Below are 13771 nucleotides of genomic sequence, written 5' to 3'. Positions count from 1 at the left end.
TCAGTTTTTGGAAAAAATATTTAAGTAATGTACAGATTTTTTTTTGTCTTATATGTATAGATCAAAGTCGTAGTACCTACTTTTTAATATTATTTATTTTTTATGTACCGTTTTTTTATATTTTTTGTTTTTTTTTTATGTACTTACCTACTTTTGTTATATACATCTAACTATTATTTTCTTGTTTACTTTTTAAATTATTTACATTCTACATTTTATTACTTTTACTTATTTTTTATTTAAGTACATTTATTTTTAGAAGATTAACTTTGTCTACATTTTTTGAAATATAATATAAGGTATACATACATTTTCATTTTAACTTTATCATTTTTTTTCTGAACTTATCTTCCCCTAATATTAAATTGACCTAACTTTAAATTTTAACCAAAATCTTAATGGAAAATATCAATCCATAAATTACGGTTTTATATTTTAAAAAACTAATCTTACTAATAAGTGCGATTTAATACTAACCTTAGAATACAATACCTACTATTATCATACAATTATAATCTGCCGTCGTAAATCTAAACACAGTAACTTCAAAATATGCGTTTTGAGAAAAACGCGGTTGAAGTTTAATGGTTAATTTTTGCTCTCATGAAGATACTAATTATTGTATATTATTTCATGCAACTTTTAATGTTAGTATATAGTTAAATCTTTGATTCTGTATATATATATCTAGTATATTATTATTGTATAAATAATAAAATTAGATAATGTGTTTTAAGCTAGGGTAATAATATAATATTTTTTTCTTTTTTAAGTTACAACACGGTAACTCAACGGTTACTGTGTTGTAACCAAGTTTTACCTATTACTGTGTTGTAACTTTGTAAAGATATTAACATTAGGGGAATTACGACACAGTAAGTATGTACATACTGTGTTATAACTATGTTTCTTAGAAATACGTATAAAATCAGTAATACAGTAAATGAGATACTGTGATTTATTCAAGTATTTGTTGTTTATCTTTGAACAATATTTTATACGCAATCACAGTAACTGAAGAAGCCGTGTTATAATCAAGCAAAAAAAGAAAAATTAAAATCTATTCACGTTAAAAAAACACAGTTAGTAGTGAGATACTGTTATTTAATTTAAAATAACACAGATACTGTATTTTTTATTAAAAAAAATGTTTTTTTTGTAAAAATACTGTGTTTTTATTTAATGTATTTCGGTAACTATCTATCGTACAAACAAACCGAAAACTTTCTCAAATAGCCCGCGGTCTCCTGATTCCAAAGAACTAAACAAACTATAAACACAGTAACTTAAGTTACTGTGTTTACATTTACGACGGCAGTTGTTGTCGCGCTGAAAAGCACGTCTTATTTTTCTCAAAGAGCTGCGATAAATAAACGTGTCCGATCGCTTCCAATTTCAAAGTGCTAATGGGGAGCCGCTGCCGCCGACGCGCTATTTATAGGGACGCTGCCCCCGCCGCCGCGGCCGGCCCGTACCGTGCCGCAATACTAATATCGTGATATCTCCTAAACTATATGTCTAAATAACACACTGTAAACTGCAAAAATAATCTAAATTAAATGCTCGTGATGATGAACTTACTTATTTTGATAAGGATATATGTATTATTGGTTATATCACCAGTTAAACATCACCCAACGAATTAAATGTTTTTTTAATACAGAAAAGTAGTTTTTGTGACTTAAATAAAAAAGCTGGATATATGTCATCGCGGACTTTTTTGTAGAACTAATAAAGACCAATGTTTTTGCTATACATTGTTCTTACTTGTATCCAACGGTATAAGCGGCGCACGCACAAATGCAATCTTCAATTAGATTTTTTTTCTGACTTCTTGGACATAAATCGCTATAACTCAGCTAATATAGTTTCAATGTATTTCAATTATATATAAAAACCTGTCGGAGAAAATACTCTTTCTATTAGTGAAAACCGCATCAAAATCCGTTGCGTAGTTTTAAAGTTTTATGCATACGAAGGGACTACAGACAAAATGGGCGACTTTGTTTTATACTATGTAGTGATATATTATATAAAATTCTCGCGTCATAGTTTTCGTTGCCATACTCCTCCGAAACGGCTTGACCGATTCTCATGAAATTTTGTGAGTATATTGAGTAGGTATGAGAATCGGCCAACATCTATTTTTCATACCCCTACGTGACATTTTTTTTTTATTTACATGGCAAAACAATGTTTGCCGGGTCATCTAGTTCTTTATAAATATGTTCACGCTAATGACTAAGAAGAATCATTATTCCTAGAAATCTAAATTACCTATGAATCTATTGCTATATAAATACTTCTAAACAAATATGTCCTTCATAATAATGATCTATTTGTATGCGTGACACTGCATCGGTGAGTAACTATGTTTAATGAAAATTACGTAGAAACTGCATAAGTAGAGTCGCGAGTAAAAATATGTATATGTTACTGTAAAAGCCCGAACTGTGGTAAATCCTAAGATTTTCCGGTAAAACCTAAGATTTACCAACTCTCATTGGTAAAAGTCCGAACAAGCCAGAGTTTAAAAACTATGTTACGATATATAAAAAAATCCTCCTTCATAACTATGTTTAAAACTATTTCACGGTGTAATTATATACTGTGACATAGTTATAAAGAAGGAGTTTTGGGCATAGCGACATGGGTAGGTTAGGTTAGAAGGCTAAGGTGGGAGCGAGCGAAGCGAAGCTCCCACCTTAGCCTTCGTGGTTATTTTTTTTTAACCACCCAGAAGGAGTAGCCCCGCGAAGCGGGGCTCCGGCGACATCTCGACATCATCAAGTGAATATAGGTAAAAGTTCGAAATAAAAGAATTGTTCGGACTTTTACCATTGCGAGTTGGTAAATCTTAGGTTATACCGGAAAATCTTAGGATTTACCACCGTTCGGGCTTTTACAGTAACATATACACTGTCATATTACTCCTACTTTATTTTAAAAATACATAGTTTAAGATAAATTGTGCACGCCAAGGCTCTTTTTCTGTAAGTTGTCAGACTAGGAAGCATTTTATTCAATATTATTGAATATACTAATGTATATTAACTACAAAGTAATACTATAATCACTACGTTTTGTTGTTGACCAATAGCAATAATTCAATTGATATTTTCGTAGAAAAAATAACCTTTTAAAATGAGACACTGAAACGTTTTCTTTGAGCATTTTTATCAATGCTATTAAAGTGTGAAGGTCAATATGTTTATATTTTTGCTTTTCACTGTACATACGTATTGTTAGTTGTATAATTATTTCTGGAGTAACCGATGAATGCATCTCTTAAAATAGGTATTACAGGAATGGAAACTTTGTGATGAGATACCGACATAACATGAATTACAAGACTAGTCTATGGTTTAAATGTACATATGTTTTCCCATATGTTCACTGATAAAGATCAATACTGATAAAGATTTTAATGTTTTACACTCAGGCTCAGAACAGATAGTCGTACTCATCACACAAACACTTGTCCACGTAGGATTCGAACCCACCACACGCGTTGCTTATTGGCTCAAGGGGGGACAAATATTTGTGTGATGACCACGAGCAACGTCCCGTTCTGCAACGTAGTTCTCAACAGTCGGTACTTTCAAGTATCGAGAGTTTTTCGGAGCCCGCTAGAGGTGCTTATCCGATTTTCGTGCAAAACTTCTCGATAGCTAGTCGGTTAACGGATGTCGATAGTGGTAGAGAATCGAGTTACTGAAATTCCGAAATGTAATCCCTAAAAGGTTGTTTGAATGACAATGCATATCTTCATAACCAGGCGGACGTAGTTGCGGGCAACAGCAAGTTAAAATACTAGATATGTTTTATTTATTTTAAACTTATTATACAACTTTGTATAAAGGCGGACTTAATGCCAGGGGAATTTTCTGCCAGTCTACCTTAGGGTGACGCAGAGATAATTACGAAGGTGTTTAAAAGAGGAAGGAAAGTGAGTTAAGAAAGAGTGTACAAATACCTAATATGTAATATGTTTTACCTAGCAATATGGTGTAAAGTCTTTCAAAGAAATGATTCACAGAATGAGGTTATTTTAAAGAAGTGCACACAAGGTCGCGTGAGTCAGAGTGTGGTGCATATTTATAACGTGAGACTATTTCAGTTCAATCATAACGTTGATGTAACAATGCGTTTTCGTTTACGATATTGAGTAACTCTGTAGTGTGGCTGTGAGTTGAGAACTATTCGGAATGTCCCGACTTTGAATTAAATTTAAAATGGAAAATAATAGATTTGGTTCCGATTTTTTAAAATCTTTACTGAAGGAATAATGTTATTGTCTCGGGTATATTCTTCACTCATATTCAGTTAAAAATCTACAGTACAATAAAGTAAGCTTAGTTTAGATGCCCTAAATAAAATAGGAGCTAAAGATATCCCAATATTCGGCCTCTGTCATAATAAAACTGAAGTAAAAAAAAATGTAGTTCTTATAGCTTCAACTAAGTTAACGATCAAGAAGATTAAAAATATTCACAAAAATAATTAAAAGATAACTAACCAGCTATAAGAGTAACTATTCTCTACTAGCATTAGTCCTTCTCCTATAACGAGAACGAAAATTTTAATCACTCAAAATTTGTTGGCAAGTAATAATAAAATCTACTAATGTGCCTTTATTTTACGAAAGTTAACTCGCAGACTTGTCCTATCATCTCCACAAAACACAGTGTCATCATCCACGCGACACAATTCGTTACGTTCCGTATTAAAATAAAATTTATTCGTTACTTTGATGTGCCGCGGTGACCACACGCGTCCTATCTGACGTGTGCTGATTGAAAGCGGAGAGAAAGTTACATTGTTAACCGCCTAGCTTGTTACTCGTCACTTTGTCTGTTTGTTTGTGAGACGTTAGGTCCGAAACTGCTGAGTCGGGAAAAAGGTGGACGAATGAAAACGAATGTTCATCGAATGATTGGGTTTTTAGTGTAGTCACCTTTGAGGCAGTGGTGGACACATATATTTCGTTCTGTAGAACTATTTTACGTGCATTATCTCCGTTGTTTGTATGTTTGTAAATCTCTTCAATAATAACAAGAAGACACGATTTCCCACTCTCGGCATAGCTTTTTTTCCAACCTATGTTGGAGTCGGCTCCCAGTCTCACCGTATACAGCTGAATACCAGTGTTTTACACGGAGCGAGTGCCTGTCTGACCTCCACAACCCAGTTACCTAGGTTATAACACGATACCCTTCAGTAAAAAAAAAAAAAATAATAATAATAATAAAAAAAAAATAAAAAAAAAAAAAAAAAAAAAACCTATCAGACTTTCAAGCTTCAGACTACCGTTAACGACTGTCAAAGATCTTTGAAAGTGATAGCCGGGACCCACAATATCACTTGCCTTCCGAAACACGGAGGAACTTGATATGTATAAGATGGTCACCCATCCACAGAACAACCTCGGCATGCATGGTTTTTATACATTCGGTACCACTTTATTTAACGAGTGGGTTTTCTTACACTTATACATAAACTATGAAACTTAATTCTTAGTTAAAGAAGACGAATATAAGCGTTGTTATTCGGTTACCAAGCACTAGCGCAAAAGGAGGTATCCACAGGAAATCAAGCCTGCCTGACCCCCGGTCTCTGAGTACATTTAGCGGTAGGTTATCTATTCAATAGCGTTTTTTTCTATGAGTTTTAACGCTATTGAATAGATAAACTGCCGCTAAATGTACCTCAGAAACCGGGGGTGAGCCTGTGTCATATCGTGTGCCCATCGGGTCGCTTTCGTAAGTAACTATTAGGTGACAATAGAGTTGTTAGCAAATTTATGTGTAGGTGTATCAAGCGCTTTGAAATTTGCGTGATCAAACGAATAAGCACAACAGTACGAAATTCACGCGAGCGGCGTCGCACGGGTCAGCTAGTATGCAATATGTTTGTATTTCCTTAATATAAATATAGCTAATCTTATCACCAACAATAAGCCGTGGTATTATGAAATGCAACTCAAACATCCGCAGCATCGTGACGTCATCATAAGATTTGATCTTCAATCTCTCAAGTACGAAGGGCTCAAGTAGACGTCCAAGTATTTTGTTGATATTTATAATATTTATAATACTTATTTGTATGGAGTTTCACTGTTATGGTGTTGATAAATCGTTTTGTTTGAATTGTAAATAAATATGACCTAAATGGAAGTGTTGATCGTCGAGTTTATTAAAGTTTAAAGTTCTGTTCAAGGCAACACTACAATAATGATTATTGTAGTGTTGGTGGTAATAACCATGTTCAATAATTTATCTTTGATAAGGAATACTATAGTTAAAATTACTAGTTCGTTCGGTGCAATGGTACAATGGTTTAGGATCACATGGTCAGTCCAGGCGCCATATATGTCCGATTTTCTAATGGTTCAAACATTTTTGTCGTTAACCAAATAGTTTTTCATGCCTAGTTGAAAATTTTTTTTATGCTTGCTATAGTCATAGCGCTATTCAATTAATTCTAATTCCTGAAATGACACAAGGTACTATATTAGAAAATAACTACATACAAGCATTACTGGCAAAATATAATTAGATATTCCTAAATATTTAAGAACACACGTGACTAGTATACAAAATAAGACCTAGATTTTAGTTAAACCTAGGTCATAAATACCAATACACTGCTTCATAACTTATTTTAATCCATAGTGCATTTGTCTTAAGTCACTCAATAGTAAACTACGAATATGAACCTTATTTGTAGGACAATAAGGGTGATATAAGTGTCGATAGTTTTCAAGGTTATGTGCATTTTTGTGTGGTTATGCTTTAAGATGATATCAGTCAGTAGACTACGTTTTGTGTGCATAGTGATAACGTTATCAGGATAGCATTGATGAGTGTTCAGACAAGATAATGTGAAATATTTTATGAAAATTTGGTGGCAATTTCCGCAAAATTTATTTACTGGAAATTCAGATTGGTAAAATTTGTTGATTTCGAAGAATTATTGAAGGGAACTTCCATATTGTTAATTCCCTGTGATATGCCATATTTTCTGGATAGGAATTTGTTATTTACATAATTTGTCTGTTTTTTTTTCTATTATACATTATCATAAATTAAACTCAGAGAAATTATTGTTACATATTATTAAAACATTTAATATTTTAATAAACATTGGTAGCGACATCTAATAGAGTCTTGATATACCAAAGCTGTTACTACTCGATTATAGATGGCGCTGTTCGGATAATACTACTATTGCTCGACAGATGGCATTATATTTTGCATAACTGTAAACTGGAACTTTGACAATATTAACTTTTTTTGTATACTTATGATATTCATTTCAACTTTATTTACCAAACGTACGTATAATTGTTATAAGAATTATAAACTTTAAAAATTCGCTAAGTTTGAAACATTCGACATTGGTTTACATTATCATAAGTATTTCTACATGATTCGTTTTTTTGGTAATTTTATCAATCAAAATTAGAACTTTATCTAGGAACGTAAATAAATTACACAGTTATCTAATAAATATGATTACAAAAATGCTAACACATTGGTTTCAAATAGCTCAAACAGTATGAAACATGTGCTCGTACATAACGATGCAAACTCGTTACTTGTGACGTTCTAACAACACAGATTGATAGGAATTATGTTTCAAAGGTTTATGCACAGCGCATTGGAAATCACGCTATTTCACACCGTGCACCTATTTTTTGAATTTGTATGGTGGTTAAAGTAAATTTCGCATAGTATCAAACTAAGCAAAATTTTGTGCGTTTTCAATAATACATGTAATGCAAAGTGAGAATAAACGTCTGCAAGTATTTTTTTAAGACGGTGGTAGCGAGTTCGATTTCCTCGTGATGGAAAAATATTTACAAAAAATTTTCGTAATAGAGGAGGTCATCATTTCGTAAAATAGAAGTAACAGAAATGCTTTACCGTCCTCACTATCCTATGTAACGATCTTACAATGAATGAAGATCCACATCTTTTACAAAAGATTGTAACAAGAGGGGAACCAATCAGGTAAGAATTGTTAATATAAACCTGAGCATGCAATATAAAAAAAAATTGCATACTCAAGTCAGCTTTTGCCGTCCAAATTAAATCTTGTGGGTGTAATACACTAGCAACTAGGAAAGTGTAGTCTTAATAATACATATATTTTACAAAACGTAACAAGTACCTATCGTAGGTGGAACTAACAATATTCCCCCACTATTATCTCAACAATCCAAAACGTCTTAAGTAGAATCACCTTACGATCATCTTACGACTTTCTTCGTCTAAGAGACTAGTGTAATTATTCAAAGTTCAAAACATCTTGTGGTTATGAGTTTGGGCGGTAATCTGTCAGTTAATCAGTCAAAGTTTTTGTATAGAGATTCTTAGAAATATCGCCCACATAGCTAATTATCCTGTAGCCGCCTGTGGTTCTAAGCAGAATAAAGCCTTAGTGTACGTAGTCATTAGTCTGTCTGAGCTAATTAACTTGCGAACCATCATGTATATAGATATGTTTTATAAGCTAACTTGAGTAGTTCATTAATTGGTTTTGTTATGATATTTTTTTTTATTCTTCTTTTTTTTTTTTTTTTAAAGACAACTCCCGCACTAAGAATTGCTCTTGTGTCGCGGGGACTTTTACAAACATACAAACAACGGACACAAAGTACAACCAGACCCGAAACAATTATTTGTGGATCGCACAAATAATTGTCCCGTGTGGGAATCGAACCCACGACCTCCCGTTGCAGTGGTATCGGCGTGGCGACCTAAACCACTGCGCCACAGAGGCAGTCATCAGTTCTTATTTAATAATTGTACACAACTTAATGTACAAACAAAACATAGCACAACCCGTACCGCGCATTAAATGCCGAGTACTACTCAGCATGTATAGCATACAATACATTACCGCTAGTTTGTTGTAACGAAATTATAAAGCTTAGATTCCGTAGTTGAAGAAAAAAATAATATTCAAATTAATATCTAATGTATAATATAATACGGGAATCAACGCGAACACGCATTTTACCTCCGCCTCACATACACGAAGTCATGTCATCGCTGCTCCAGTCAGCCTGCGACCACGGCGAGTACAACCTGCGCCGAAACGTTAGGCATTTTAAGGTAAAATTCGCGTTAATTCCCGTATTCTATTATACATTAAACATGCAATTCGAGAGTTTAAAAGCTAATATTAATTAGCTATTCAAGCACTTAAAAAAACATCTATAGCTCAAAACTAGCTGCTAAATTTAAATCAGAATACGACATTATGAACCAAGTTCCTACTGCACTAAGCTTACTCACGCAGGCATAGAACATCACATCGAAGGCTGTGCCGCCTACACGGGTGAACGAACGACCTCCCTACTCCCCCCCCCCCCCCTCCCGCCGCGAGCAGCGACTTTACTTCATAAGTATGCAGGACATAGGGCTTGTGTTATTTACATGTGCATTGTTGATGAAGTATGACTTTAAATTGCATTATTAAGGACTATTTTGCGATTTCCGGATAAGTGCTTGATAGCGTATCAGACAGTTTAAACGTTATAACATCTGCTTACGTGATAAGTTAATTGAAACTTAATTTTAAGTGGTGAAATTGGGGCTAAGTTACTTATATATTGTTTATTTATCTTATTATTTCTTGACAAAAGTAGCGCATGTATTTAGCTAGGATAAACTCTATCTGCTTAGCCGAAAGTCTTCCAAAATGGTTAAACAGTTTTCACATGAAAGAAAGCTGAACAATTCAAAACGAAATGTATTCTGTTAGCTCCCGCTAAAACATTTCCTGGGTTAAAACATCTTGTGTTAAGTCAAGTAACAAACCACACTTGTATAAATTGTCATCAATATTAATTTCGTACAATTTTTCGTAAAAGACTATCAAGCATTTATATGTTCAGCATGGCACTTGGGTCATTAAAAAGTCTAGACTATTAGCTTAATGGATTACCTAATTAATGAAAAACACATTCAACTTTCACCCATAGTTATAATTATATAAAAGTTTGAACTCCATTTGCAAGTGTAGCTCTACTTATGAAAATTGCTATAATTTTTGGTCAAGTCCGACAACATGTTGGGCGATCAACGAGGTAGTTAATAAAAATAAATATTCCATTTCATTACCGTGGTAAAAAACTCTTTGTTGATTATAAAATTGCAAACATTAAAATTTGTAATTTTCGAGAATCAATCTAATTTAAAGCTATTTCTCTTATTCATTTATTTAGTTTAACAACAGCACACATATGTAACATTTCTGAAAACAATTAATTATTAATACATGACTATGGTACCTATTTTAACTAAAGGTATGATTCAATTAATGGATTCCAATAAAGATATGAATTCCGCTCAAAATAACATAGAATGATGTCAGAATTTAGTAATAAAATAGAACATCCTACATTTATGAATTTATGCGAAGATACTAGAAAACAAATTCATGCAATTGTTCTAATATACCGCTAAAAACGCGCTATAAATATAGCAATTCACCCAAACTCACCCGACAATTTGGTGTAACAACTACTGTGACCATACAATGTTTAAAACGGTTTTTAATTATTTTTTTACTTAAAATAGCAATCGGTCGGATGAGAAATGGAACGAGAGTGTTTTATCCCGTTGTTTTACGGCAAACGGCAGAAAGTATTTTAAAATAATTTTATTAATGTTATATTGTAAACGCCAAAAGAACATTGGCCTGTTAAACTAGTGAATCAAACAATAAATTTGGCCGCCCCTAGACAGTAAAAATTAAACAAAATAAGTGCGCACAATACAGGACAATAGTATTACAATCACATAGTATATAAAACCGTCACAAAATGTTCCACACTAGTTCTCTCGTGGCAAAAGCTAATATAGTCAAAAACTCAATAAACAATATTTTCTCAATAATATATTGTCTATATTCAAATTTGTAAAAACAATCGAAACTTAATAAACTAGGTTTTCATACATTCAAATTCTTCTCAATCGAAACTTATAAACTAAATCCTGAACAAGGAAAAATCCCTGGTTACTCTAATAATAACCAATTTGCCGTCAATTTGCGGGGACCGAAGTTATAAACAAAAACTGTGCGATGAGTTCATACTTCGATGTGTACGTTTAGTCATAACACATACGTTTGCTGAAATGAGTAAGAATATGGCAGTGGACTGTCAAGTCTCAGGTTAGAATCCAGCACGTTGAGAAACATTGCTCTTACATCTTCCTTTCCTATGGAATATTATAGACATTACAATACGGATAAAGTCATAGTCAATTTTGTAATTTATGAAACAATTATTCAGATATTTTTTAATCATTAGATCCGTTAATTAGATATAAACAAGAGGCAAAGTTAGAGACGTGTAGATCGCTTTTTTCATATCTCCTATTTACTAACGTTTTATTTGACATAGGCATCTAATCCAAGTCTTTTAAAATAGCAGTTGCGTACACTGGTCAACTGGTAAAAATAGAATTATTGTAACTCTGCTAGAGTCATAAGTAATAACAAGCGAGATGTTACATTAAAACTAAAATACCACAAGTGTATTGACTCCGCAGTCGCAGTTAGAAGGGAATCGACCTTGCCGCGGAATTTGACTTCAAGTGACAATGCTAATGATGACCTATTTGAATATGATGTTTGTATGAACTGTAGTCTTATATGTAGTGAATACTCAGTGTACGACACGATGTATGGATGTGAATGAGGCTAGGGAAGTTTGTAAGTATCGTACCAAGTGGCGTTCTTTGGTCTCTACCTATGGAAAAGCGCGATTTATCTATATTACTTTATATACGCTAGTTGGTTATTTGTATACCTTGGTTGGATAACACAAATTTTACTGGTTACTTATTGGAAAAAAATTTAAATACTTAGAATTGGTACCAATCATTACGTATGTTACTAGAATTGATATTGATTTCAGAATTGTTGAAATCATTCCAAAAATAACAGTAGAACATTTAGAGTTTTAAGTACTTAAAACGCTAATTAATTAGCTTTAGGCTTGTATTTCTGCACTCCAAATTCATTACACAAGTATGCTAAAAGGCAATAAAATAACCACATAAAATGCCATTTACAAAAGTAACACTTTAATCCAATCAACTAACTGAGCGCAATGCGGTATTAATCAACGCATCAAATTGTGGTGAAAAATATACGTATTATAAATAACAATTTTAAAACATCATGTAGCTCAAAGGCCTCCATGTCACAGCAAATAAATGTGTCACATTGCATGACACGGACCGTCGACTCGCTGCGCCAAAAATTAATTATTTTGCCGCGTAAAAATGGCGGCCGGTTTTAATTTGCCAAACCACAGATAAACAAGGGCATAAATTTGTTAAAATGTTTAATTCGATTGGTAACCCGCGGCCATCTAACTGTCGTGTCTCGAGGGGTTAAAATAAATAAAAAACGGAAGCTAGAATGAGCTTTTTAATTTTTTGTGGCGAGGCGAGGCGGTTTAAAAAGCCTTTGCCTACACCTTCGGATATAACTGGCACGATGTTATTCGTCGTTATAATAAAAAAAAACATTTTTGGGCAATCGAGGTAATTTCATTTTAATGTAAATACAACGAAGTTCCTGGGTCAGTGGCGGCCAAACGGCCTCAAAATATGGCAACATCATCAAAAAGCAATGGCAAGTCATTTTGTAACCGCTAATAACCGTTCAAAGTATTCGATAAACGAAGTTTGTCGTTACAACGGTGGTAATGGATTCCCATATTTGTTTAAGTCCGTTTATATTCAAAATTCTGTTTTTACAAAATTCTGTAAATTGTTGAAGTTTTTAAGAATCCAGAAAGTTAATTATTTTCAACCGGCTTGACGCAAAAACTTAGTACCCATTTCAGTTTTATAAAAAGGCACTAACAAGACGTATCAAATCCTACGGACTTACATCAAAACATGATTGTTCACTACAGGTAAAAACAACTGCAAAATGTACCTCAATATTCGCCCGTGGTCCGAATTTTTTGTCCACCCGCCTCGCCTCGCCACAAAAAATTAAAAAGCTCATTCTAGCTTCCGTTTTTTATTTATTTTAACCCCTCGAGACACGACAGTTAGATGGCCGCGGGTTACCAATAATTAGCGTTTTAAGTACTTAGCAACCAACGAGCATCGTTGGTAAAATCAATGGGTGCGCAATATTTTTAAAGAAACGATAATTTTAGGGTGAAGTGTTAAATAACTATATAATCATTTTTATGTTCAAATTCTGTTTTACTTAACTTAACTTAAGAGCGACTATAACGCTCTTTTCTAACTTAATATACACTTGAACACTGAAATAACGTCGTATTTACCTAATACTGGAAATAAGAATTAAGTCCAAATTATGTACATATATTTTAGTGGATATAAAAGCTGAAATATATACATAAACAGATAAGCCTTTTTGGACCTGATTTCAATACTACACAGATTAAACTAGTCACCTTATAAATATCTTGATTGGCATTTCTTAAATTACAGCTGAATGCTAATCTTAACACCAAATAAGGTTTGATATGCAAAAATAACATGTTTCAAATGTAGGTTGATGTTGCGATAATCATGATTAATTGGTTTCGCTGTTCAGTTATTATTTATGTTGCTTAGTCATAGAGCGCCTGTAGCGACTAAATTAAGAACTATTCAAACAGCTGTCATTTAAATGTCAAAGTCTACTTTTATATTGAAGGTCTCTTATTTCCTAAACCATACTTTATACTATATCTCTCCCGACTCAGTTGGTGCGGGAAGGT

The sequence above is a fragment of the Anticarsia gemmatalis genome, chromosome 5 (assembly GCF_050436995.1).
Source record: "Anticarsia gemmatalis isolate Benzon Research Colony breed Stoneville strain chromosome 5, ilAntGemm2 primary, whole genome shotgun sequence".
Taxonomy (NCBI): domain Eukaryota; kingdom Metazoa; phylum Arthropoda; class Insecta; order Lepidoptera; family Erebidae; genus Anticarsia; species Anticarsia gemmatalis.
Note: the sequence above shows the minus strand (reverse complement) of the source record.